A 10,787-nucleotide genomic window follows, 5' to 3' on the forward strand; every position below is an offset into this window, starting at 1 on the left:
GTAGATGCTGAACAAGAGGGGGCCCAGGACTGAGCCCTGTGGGACACTGCTTGTGACCGGCTTGGAGTCTGACATGGCACCAGCAACTCTAACCCTGTGGGTTCTGTCCTTGAGCCAGTTTGCAACCCATCTTGTGACATATGGGTTTACATTTAAGCTGGTGAGCTTTTCTATGATGCCCGAGTGGGGTATTGTGTCGAAAGCCTTTGCAAGGTCAAGGTAGGCTGTGTGAACTGCCTTACCCTCATCAATGGCCTTGGTGACTGTTTCAAAAAAGTCGACCAAGTTCAAGAGGCATGATCTGCCCTTGACAAAGCCGAATTGGGTAGGATCCAATGTCTGTAGGTCCCCTATGTCTTTATTTATGAGTTCCATTATGATCCTCTCCATAGCTTTGCAGACCAGGCTTGTTAAGCTTATGGGGCGGTAATTACCAGGGTCCGTAGAAGCACCGCCTTTGTGGAGTGGGACCACAGTTGCCGTAAGCCACTCTTTGGGTACGTATCCTGTGGTAAGGCTAAGATTAAACAGCAGCCTTATGTGTGGGTTTAGTTCCTCATCTAGTTTGTGTAGCACACAGCTGGGGACACCATCCGGTCCCATTGATGCTGTGTTTTTAGCTTTAGAGAGAGCAGCTGGGCATTTGAGATGATTGGGAGGCTACACTCTGCTGGGATAGATATTTCTCCTTTTGGGTGGGAGGGAGGGGAGAAATTTTCACTGAACCTGTCTGCCAGTATGTTTGCAATGTCTGTGGGTTCAGTGAGTTTTGTATCATTTTGGACTAATTCTGAGCATATCTGGGAGTTTCCACCCAGATTTCTAACATAGCTAAAGAAGGCCTTATGATTGTCTTTTGAGTCCTTGGCGATTTTTCTCTCAAAGTTGGCCTTGGATGATTTTATGAGTGATCGTAGTTTTTTACTAGTATTGATCAGAGATGTCTTCCCTTTTAGGGATTTTGCTCTATCTTGTAGTAGCTTTCTCCTCTTGTTGTAAAGTTTGTTTATGTCTGGGGTCCACCAGATCAGGCGCTTGCCTTTGGTGGAAAGGGTCTTGATTTTATTTGGGATTGCTTGATCCATGCAATCCTGGAGGTGCTCGTCGAAAGCATTTGTAAGGGATTCAGCAGCGTGGGTTGTGGTTTCCAATGGCTCAGGGGCCTTGAAGGATACCACACCAGTCTTAAGAAGTGTGAAGTTGGCTTTTGAGAAGTTCTTCACTGTGGTCTTTTTTGTTGGGGTTGGGGGCGGGATGTGGATCTCCAGTGAGATTAGTTTATGGTCTGATCTCACCAATGAGGGATATACTTCCGATGTGGAGCATTTTGTCCCCATGTTTGTGATGATCAGGTCTAGTATATTTTCACCTCTTGTGGGAATGGTGACAAGTTGTTCCATAGCATTTGAGTTTATGAACTCCAGGAACCTTTGAGCTAGGGTATTGGGGCTTGAGTAATGTTCCCAGTCTATGTTTGGGTAGTTGAAGTCACCCAATATGATGGTGTTTGGAGAGACATTTATACTCTCCAGTGTCTTCAGGAAGGCAGTGTGGGGTTCCTGAGTTTGAGAGGGTGGGCTGTAACATGCTACAAACTGTAGAGCAGTTTTGCCTGTGGTTAATTGCACCTGAATGGTCTCTGATGCTTCGTGAGTTGCCACCAGCCTGGAAGTGTGGGTATCCTTGATGAATATGGATACACCCCCTCCTTTTGTGGTATGGTCTGGGTTTTGGGGCCGGAACGCATGATATGAGGTAAAACCTGATAGTGCCGGGGTGCTCTCAGGAGCCTTGAACCAGGTTTCAGTCACAGCACAGACATCGATGTTCTCCATACTGAGGAGGGCTTTGAGGGCGTGCATCTTGAGATTTAGACTTCTGGCATTGAGCAGCATTACCCTTAGTTTTTTCCATTATTGTTTTCTAGGGCGGTGGGTTTAGAATTTGAGCCTTGTCTAAAAAGGCACTATGGGGTGGCAAGAGCCTTTGCCAATATCCGAAACCCAGGGTGACAGGTGCAAGCCATCCCTTGAAGCAGCATGGCTTGTCAAGCATGTCATTCCAGGCAGACAGACATTGGATCCCTTAGAATGACACCAGAAATTAAGCCAATTATTAAAACTGATCATTTTGTCTCTGTATTGTGGCATCATTCTTGGTGAAGGTAGGATACTGCTCAGGGTCAGGGTCATACCAGCCTGGGCTACATAATCTGAGAGCTCCTTTATGTCTCTTTTCATGTAGTCCAGGGAGGTACATCTCAGGTCATTCACACCGGCATGGACAATGACTGAGTCATACTTGTACTTGCTGTGGAGTGACCTGAGTGCTTGTGTTATGTGGCGGATTCTAGCGCCCGACAGGCAGCTTACTGTGACCCTCTCCTTGTTCAGTCTGGTGAGTGGGACGTCAGTGTGTCTGACTATGGAGTCACCTATGACAAGTGTGTCTGGCATTGTGTTTGGCCTTAAGGGCTGTGACTGATTTGCACACTGACTTTGTGATCTATGTGTTGCTTGTGTTATGTCATGAGGTGGCAGTTGTTTGGGTGTCTGCTTTGGAGGCTTCTGCTGTTTTGGTAGATTTTTGATCAGTGCCTCCGAGTATGTCTTTGTGTGTTTATGTGTTTGATTTGTAGTTGTGATAGTTCTATGTGAGACTGGGTTTATGGTGTGTGTGGTTACCTTCTCCTCCTGTCTGGTTTTGCCAGTCCTGAGTTGAGAGAGCTCAGCCTCCAGTTTGGCTATATAGTTGCATCTCTCACATGTATTTGTGTTTTGTGGGAGGAGGAGAGGGTTGTCTGTGTACATGAGGCAATTGTAACATTGCCTCAATATTCCCAGATTCACCAGCTGAGCAGGAGAGGACACTAGCAACTGGCCCTTTGACATGCTAGAAGAAATGAAAAAGTTTGCTGTGTAACTGAGTCAGAAAGGACCTATAGGGAAGTGGGTACTCAAGGGGGTTTTAAGCTAGTGAAGTACTTTGTTTAATATAGAAGTGCTTTACCTGACTAAAAATGCTTTAGGAACAAGTGCTGAGCTTTACAGATAGAGAATAGACTGGTAGAGCAGTTCTAAGGGAAAAAATGAAGAGCAGACTTTACGGAGCCAGAAATAGTTTAACCTTGTTTAACCGGCACTGCCCGATGGTGCTCTAGTGGCAACTCCGCGCTAAATGCAGAAAAGGCAATAAGTCAGTAGTACAGGCTAGCTTTAGTGGGCAGCCAAACAATTAAATTAAACAGCAAACAAACACTTTTCGACTTGAATTAGACTAATTTCGACTAAAATGTACTTTTTGAGTGCAGATAATAAAAAATGCAGTAAATAACTATGAAAACAGTTAAAGCTTGCTCTAGGTAAGCAGTAGAAGGTAAAACAAATATAAAAAAACAGCAGGTACTATGGCTAATTTGAGCACAAAGCAAGTACAGATTATAGTTCATTTCTTCAAGCGGTCTTTGTTCAACTGTATCTATCTTTTCTGCAGCTGTGCGTGTTCTCATAACATGAACAGAGCTGATTGTTCAAGTTCAATAACATTATAGAAAACAGTATTGTTCTATTCATTATTTTCCTGACCTAGCAGATAATCACCTGCTTCTCAGTATATTTCCAAAATGCATAAACATGAATTTTGCTGTGCTAGCAAATACTAGGTCAGAGAGCATCTTGCAGTTTCAGAAAGCATATTGCAGTTTGAAAAGCATCTTGTAGTTTCATATAAAACTAAGCTGTACATAAAATAGAATGAAATGTGTTAACCCTTTTAGCTTCTAATAAGCACTAAACATATACATTAATACATATTTTTCTGACATATGCAGTCTCAGACGCAATAACACAAGCCACCCTGTAATGGTGGTTGAGCACACCACATACACCCACACACCATAGCCACAGCCAACCTGCTGCAGACAAGTGTAGGACAAACATCACCCCCCTGGCTCACCATCAGTAAATGTGGATATGCACAGCACACACACCCCTCCCCTCATCATCATGGATCAAGTGCAGACTGCCTAATCAAGGTTAACAAAAGCAGGTTCTCTTGGGGCCTAAAGACAGTCCTGTCTGCATCCTACATGAACCCAGCCATATGCTTCTAGCTCCATTACACACAGTATGCAAGCAACGCCTGAGCACAATTGACATCCCATCTGCAAGGAACACAGCCACTGTCAGCCCTCTACACTAACATGAATGATGAATGGGGGTTTATGCAATGTACTGGCCCTCACTGGGGGGGGGGGGGGGGCATAACACATCAGGACCAGGAGTACAGTGCATGTTCATACGGTGCTGCTAGGTACAGGGGTATGATGTGTATGTAAGTGGTGGGTAATGATAGGCAATATTCATGTGCTGGCTCTGTAAAGAACCCTGGGCAATGTCAGAGGTCTTGTGATGTGTTTCCCTGGTTTATTCCAGATGTCATGCAAAGACAACCATGTTACACTGCTGAGGAGACAGTGGCCATCATAGCGGTCATGATTGCACAGTACTCCATCCTTTTCGAACGGAGCTGGTAAAATCTGCTCAAGCAGACTGCCCTGTGGGATGAGCTAGTCTGCAGAGTGAACAGTTTGGGCCACCATGGATGAACTTATGATCAGGTCAGGCATAGAGCAACTGACCTGATATGTAGAGCCCAGCAAAGGGCTGCTGTAATTGCGAGGGACTGTACCACTACCGGTGGGGGTCTGGCCACACAGGCCCCACTTACTCCGATGGAGGAGCTCCTTGCCAACCTTGGGGTAACCCCTACACAACCTCAAATACGGTAAACACCAGTCATGGAGGTGGGTGGTACCCAGGCAACAGGTGAGGAGCATTCAGGTAAGGCCAAAGTGCACAACAATGTAATGAGGTAGCTGTTAAACTGTCTTCCATAGAGTCTCCAGATACATATGTAAGTGCTAAATGCATTAGTGGGTGGGAGTTAGTAATGCACACAAGTGCACATATATGGAGAAGGACAGCAATTTGTGTAATACCATAGTGTTGAAGCAAACCTCTGGGTACAGGACACAGCACCAGTCAACAATAATACATGATTTTATTAATTATGACTGTTGTTGTTGTTTGTCTTTTCGGCTTTTCCCAGTTAGGGGTCGCCATTGTGGAACTCCGGTCTGCTAATGATTGGCAGTAGATTTTTTATGGTACCGAGTTGCCAGCCTGATGCCCAACCTTCAGCGAAGGCACACCCATTGGTCAAAATGAGCAAGACAGTTAAAGTCTCTGGTCAGAGATGGAAGCGCTTGATACTATTTTCTTATTTTAAATGTCTTACTCATTTTGGCCATTTATAGTCATAATAAATACAAACATTTATTATTGTTTACCGTTGCTGTGTTCTGTACCCTGACATTTACTTCAAATCTGGTTTATTTTTCAGTTTTATATTAGTAATATCATAGTGTGTACTGTACCTGTGCAGAAACGTAGCATGCATCTTGTACCAATGCCAATGGTGAATTTGCTGACAATACCTCTCCCCACAACTACATAGGTATCGCTGGTCTGCACATGGAACAGCAGCCAGAAGCTGGTAAGTATGGGACTTTCCTGTTGTAGCTCACCAGTACCCCAAGCATGTTAAGGTCATGCATGTGACCATGCACACAACTGTGGCACTCGCCATATGGCAATATCTGCATCTTCACTTGTGATGGCATTTACTGCATTGCATCACAGTGGTCAACACAGGGGCCTATTTGCAGGAGATGTCACATATTTGTAGTATACAACCTGTCATTGCAGGACATCTGGACAAAGACTGCCAAAATTGGTGGACAAAGGCCCAAAACTAGGGTTATATTGTGTAAAATAGTGTTATACAGTGCATATAAATGGTGTACACACCTGTTAGAATGCCAGGTATTTGTGATATACAATAATGAGAGCACAACAGACTATTTCAAAATCCAGCCAACCTTTCATGTGACCTATAACCTGTACAATTAAATTGTAAATCAAACAAAGTTGTTAGGGGAACAATTATGACACATAACAATTGTACAACAACATAGATGCATATGTGTGCACAGGCTGAAGCTAATACTGTGTTGACACAACTTACGATATAATTACAGCAGTACATCTTATTCGGTACACACCTGCCATCAATTACAGAGACTCTTTGATTAATAGCAAATAAAGGTCAGCTGTCCTACTAGGATTATCCTAACATATACACTGTTGCCTGCTACAGCAACAGCCATGGTTTGCATACAGCTGATGAAGCTGCTAAGTGAGAGATGTATCAGCCTGGAGAAAGGTACCAAAACATTTCCACAGCATTGCATATACCATGGAACAAAGTGCAGACAGTTGTCAAAAGGTGGTGAAAATATGGGGCTATGTTGACATTGCAAAGGAGTGGACATCGCTCCAAATTCTATGAGAATACATCACCACAACTGTCCAGGGAGGCTGCCAGGAGCCCTACAGCAACAGTGAAGAGTAGCAGGAATCTCCGGCAAGTACTGGGTGTGTACTACATGTGACAACAATCTTCCATGGTCTCCATGTGTCTTGACTATAGGGTAGGGTTGCAGGATGGCAGCAGTTCCTCACAACAAACAATATCCAGGCCTGGATAAAGTATGAAAACAAAGAGCAAGTGGGAAAATGTGTTTTGGTCATATGGGATCAAGTTTGAATTCTTTGGCCATAATCCTGACAGGTTTCTTTGGCACAATAACACCACTGAACATCACCACAAAACCACCACCCCCATGTTGAAGCATGGTGATGGACATGTCCTGCTTTGGGGTTGCTGTTCACATGCTGGAACTGGGACTTTAGCCAAGTAGAAGGGGATTATGAACAGTTCCAAGCACCGGTTCCTTGTGGCTCCAATCCTTCTGGTGTTTGCCACATAGCTGTGGATGTAGAAGGCTCCCACCTTTCCACACAACAATGGCCCAAACCATACATCCAAATCAACAAAAGGATGGCTTCACCAGAACTCATGCGATGTTCTGCACTGGCCCAGCTGGAGCTCACACCCACATTCAATACAAAGCATGCAGGGTGACCTGAAGGGGGCAGTGCACAGGAGAAGCACTTGCAATCTGACAGAGTTGGAGGTGTTTTGCAAGGGAGTGTGTGCAAACATTGGCAAGTCAAGATGTGCCATGCTGATGGACACCTTCCCAAATAGACTGAATGCTGTGATTAAATCAAAAGGTGCTTTAACAGAGGATTACTTTAAGGGTGTGCACACTCCTGCAACTAACCTATTGCACCTATTTCATTTACCATATGTTACCCGTAACTGATGTGTATGTTCTTCAGTTCGATTGCACAGGTTATATGTCATATGAAATGAGGGAAATGTTATGACCCAATTTCTGAGGTCTCATGTGATATATCACAAAATTCTGGCATGTTAACAGAAGTGTGTACACTTACTATATCCACTGTAAGCTTGGGAAGTCATTTGAGTAACCGACTTTGTTTTGACATACATGTACTGCAGGATATGCAGTCTGCACCTCTAATTAAGACATTAATTAGTGACACCAATCCACAGGTCATCCCAGTAATGTAGCAGGCAAACATAGGAGTTATGAAGAACAGACCAAACATATGAGCCAGACATATAGACATTCAGCAAAACTCTGTACAGTCAGGAAGTATGTTCTGTAGGAGTTGCCGCAGTGCAATACAGACGAACAGCAATAATGTTTACATGGGTGCAGTGTGTGCTAGGTGAAGGCCCATCACCTACTAACGCCACTCATGTATCCCAGAGGTGTATATTAGTAGTAACAGTCCATGGAAAGGGCTGCACTGCATGATGCTGAGGGTTTGTCCAGAGTGTGTATGTTATTGTCTGTGTGTCTTGAATGTCACCAGTTGGCTAATATAAGGTCTGTGTAATGTCCTTGAGGCACCTCACCTGCATATGATTGTGTGTGTGTGTGTGTGTGTGTGTGTGTGTGTGTGTGTGTGTGTGTGTGTGTGTGTGTGTGTGTGTGTGTGTGTGTGTGTGCGTGTGCCAGCAAACCATGTAGTACAGGTAGTAATTTACATATGTTGTCTGTTCCTCACAGGTGGACATGGTGGCCACAGTCCCTCCAGCACTGGTTCTGATGTCAGTCTCTCTGCAGACTCTGACCATGATGATGTTCCTATTGAGGCACAGATAGGGTTGTCAGGGGCTGACTCTGTGCCATCAGTTGGCATGCCACTGTTATCAACCCCATTCCAGCACACAGTCATAATGCCCACACATACCCCATCTCCAATGGCCACAAATAATGGACAGTTGGCAGGTGGTGGCATGAAACAGGCTAGTGTGGTGATTATGGCAAGTGAGGGTGCAGGAACTAGACATGGCCAGAGTGCTGGCGAGATCACACTCAGGCAGATGAGCATGGGTGTTTGGAGGAGAATTGCAGCCTGTCATGCCCTTGTTGCAAGTGCCACAACAGCAGTCACCAGACACATGTTTTGGGCCATTATGGTAGCACAGGCATGTACTGAGTGCAACACTACACATATATGCAAGGTCATGGATGAGCACATCCCTGGTGTCCATGGCGATATTCATGAACTCACTGCAGCCATCCGTGAGCATACTGAGGTCACAGATAGACAGTGGGGGGAGACCTTGGCAGTCTTCAACCATTGAATATCTGTGCTTGAATGTTTGACAGGACATGGCCAGTTGCCACATGGATGTAGGTCAGCACCATGACAAGCTGAGGGTCTACATGGCTATGCACCATCACGTTCCTGCAGTGCCAGTACTACCAGCACTACTGAAGGGGGTGTGCTGTACATGCCTGCTACATTACTGGGATGACCTGTGGATTGGTGTCACTAATTAAATGCTCAAAAAGCTCTTTACATCATCTGTATGTACATACCACCAGGCAACAATATACCGATCTTAGAAGACTTCCTCAGTTGGGTTTCCACCAACTACCCCCAAGAAACTATAATTCTGGGTGACTTTAATATAGACTGGAATACTATTAATAGTGAAAATCCCTCCTGTCATATAAACCTACATGGTTTTACTCAATCCATTACCACTACAACTAGGCTTAATAAACCAAGTAAGAAACATAGTATCTTAGACTGGATACTCATAAACAAAGTTAATGTCTCATACAAAGTAGGAACTATGCCTGATTACCTTAGTGACCACTGCCTAACCTATATCTTTAGAGAAAAGACTGACTATCAAAACCTCCCCAACACTAGAATAATACGCTCTACCAAACACTTTAAAACTGACTCATTTCAAAATGATCTCAAAACATACAACTGGAACCTCTTGAAATCACTTCATCTTAATGAAGCAGTATCATTCTTTAACTCGACCTTCCTTTCCATTTTGGATAAACATGCCCCTGAACGCTCTATTAGAATGAAGTCTAATATAGCCCCATGGCTCTCAAAGGAAACAAACCAATTAATTCATACTAAAAATAAAATTTGGGCCAAATGGAGATACCATAGAATCAGCTCTGACTTTCTTCATTTTCGCCAACTCAGAAATCTTACAAAAAAAGCTATAATCTCTGACAAAGGAAACTACTACTGTGAACTTCAACAAACCCATTTAAATAAACCCAAACAATTCTGGTCTTCAATCAACAAACTCCTTTCACCTGGAACAGCTAAAACTCCTTCCCCCATAAATGCAGACCCAGATACACCTAACCAAACTGCTAACACTTTTAACTCCTTTTTTATAGAAACCATCCAATCTCTTGCTAGACAACTGAACGCCAATAACTTTTACCCTCCAAATAATCCTGTTGTTTCCCCCCACAACTTCACTCTTCATCCTATCTCTACCTCTTTCATCTACAAGCTTATTCTCAAACTGAAACCCTGCACCCCCTCTGCTGATAAACTCCCCTCTCTCTTTCTTCAAAAGGCTGCTAAACCGATTGCATACCCTATATCTGTACTCATTAATAGGACTATCCAAGAGGGAACCATACCAGATATATGGAAAGTCTCTCATATCATCCCACTACACAAAGGTGGTAACCCTATTGACTACATTAACTTTAGACCTATTGCTCTTCTCTCACCTCTAGCTAAGATTATGGAGAAATGTATCCATCAGCAACTTGTACAGTATCTCTCTTTACACAACATAATAGCCAACTGTCAACATGGCTTTAGACCCCACCATAGCACCTCCACTGCCCTCCTTTCCTTTGTTGACACTATCAACAACTATCGTAACTCCAATCTTTTCACCTCTGCTCTATTCATTGACCTTTCTAAAGCTTTTGACATGGTAAACCACTCTTCCCTTATTAACATCCTTGAATCCCTCTCATTTGATAACCTGGCTATAAAATGGTTTACTTCTTATCTTAGCAACAGACATCAAGCCGTTCGTTGGGACAATCATATCTCTTCCTTATTGCCTGTTTCTATTGGAGTCCCACAGGGCTCCATTCTCGGCCCACTTCTCTTCTCCCTTTACATAAATGATCTCAACACTGTAATCCCTCAAGCTACCTGCATCCAATATGCTGACGACTCCACTATTATTTGTTCAGCATCTACCTCTTCAGAGCTACTCTCTAACTCAAACTACCTTCAACACTGTAGAAACTTGGTTTACTAGACGGTACCTCCTCCTCAATGCTAAAAAAACAAAACTTCTCCTTTTCACTCCTACCACTCGAGCCTCCCCATTAAATTTCGACATCATGTCTAATGATACCACTGTCATCTCTCCTGACACGACAACTAAACTGCTAGGTATAACCATCGACAACTATCTCACTTTTGATC

The sequence above is a fragment of the Protopterus annectens genome, chromosome 1.part1 (genome assembly GCF_019279795.1).
Source record: "Protopterus annectens isolate FY-2018-M chromosome 1.part1, PAN1.0, whole genome shotgun sequence".
Classification (NCBI taxonomy): domain Eukaryota; kingdom Metazoa; phylum Chordata; order Ceratodontiformes; family Protopteridae; genus Protopterus; species Protopterus annectens.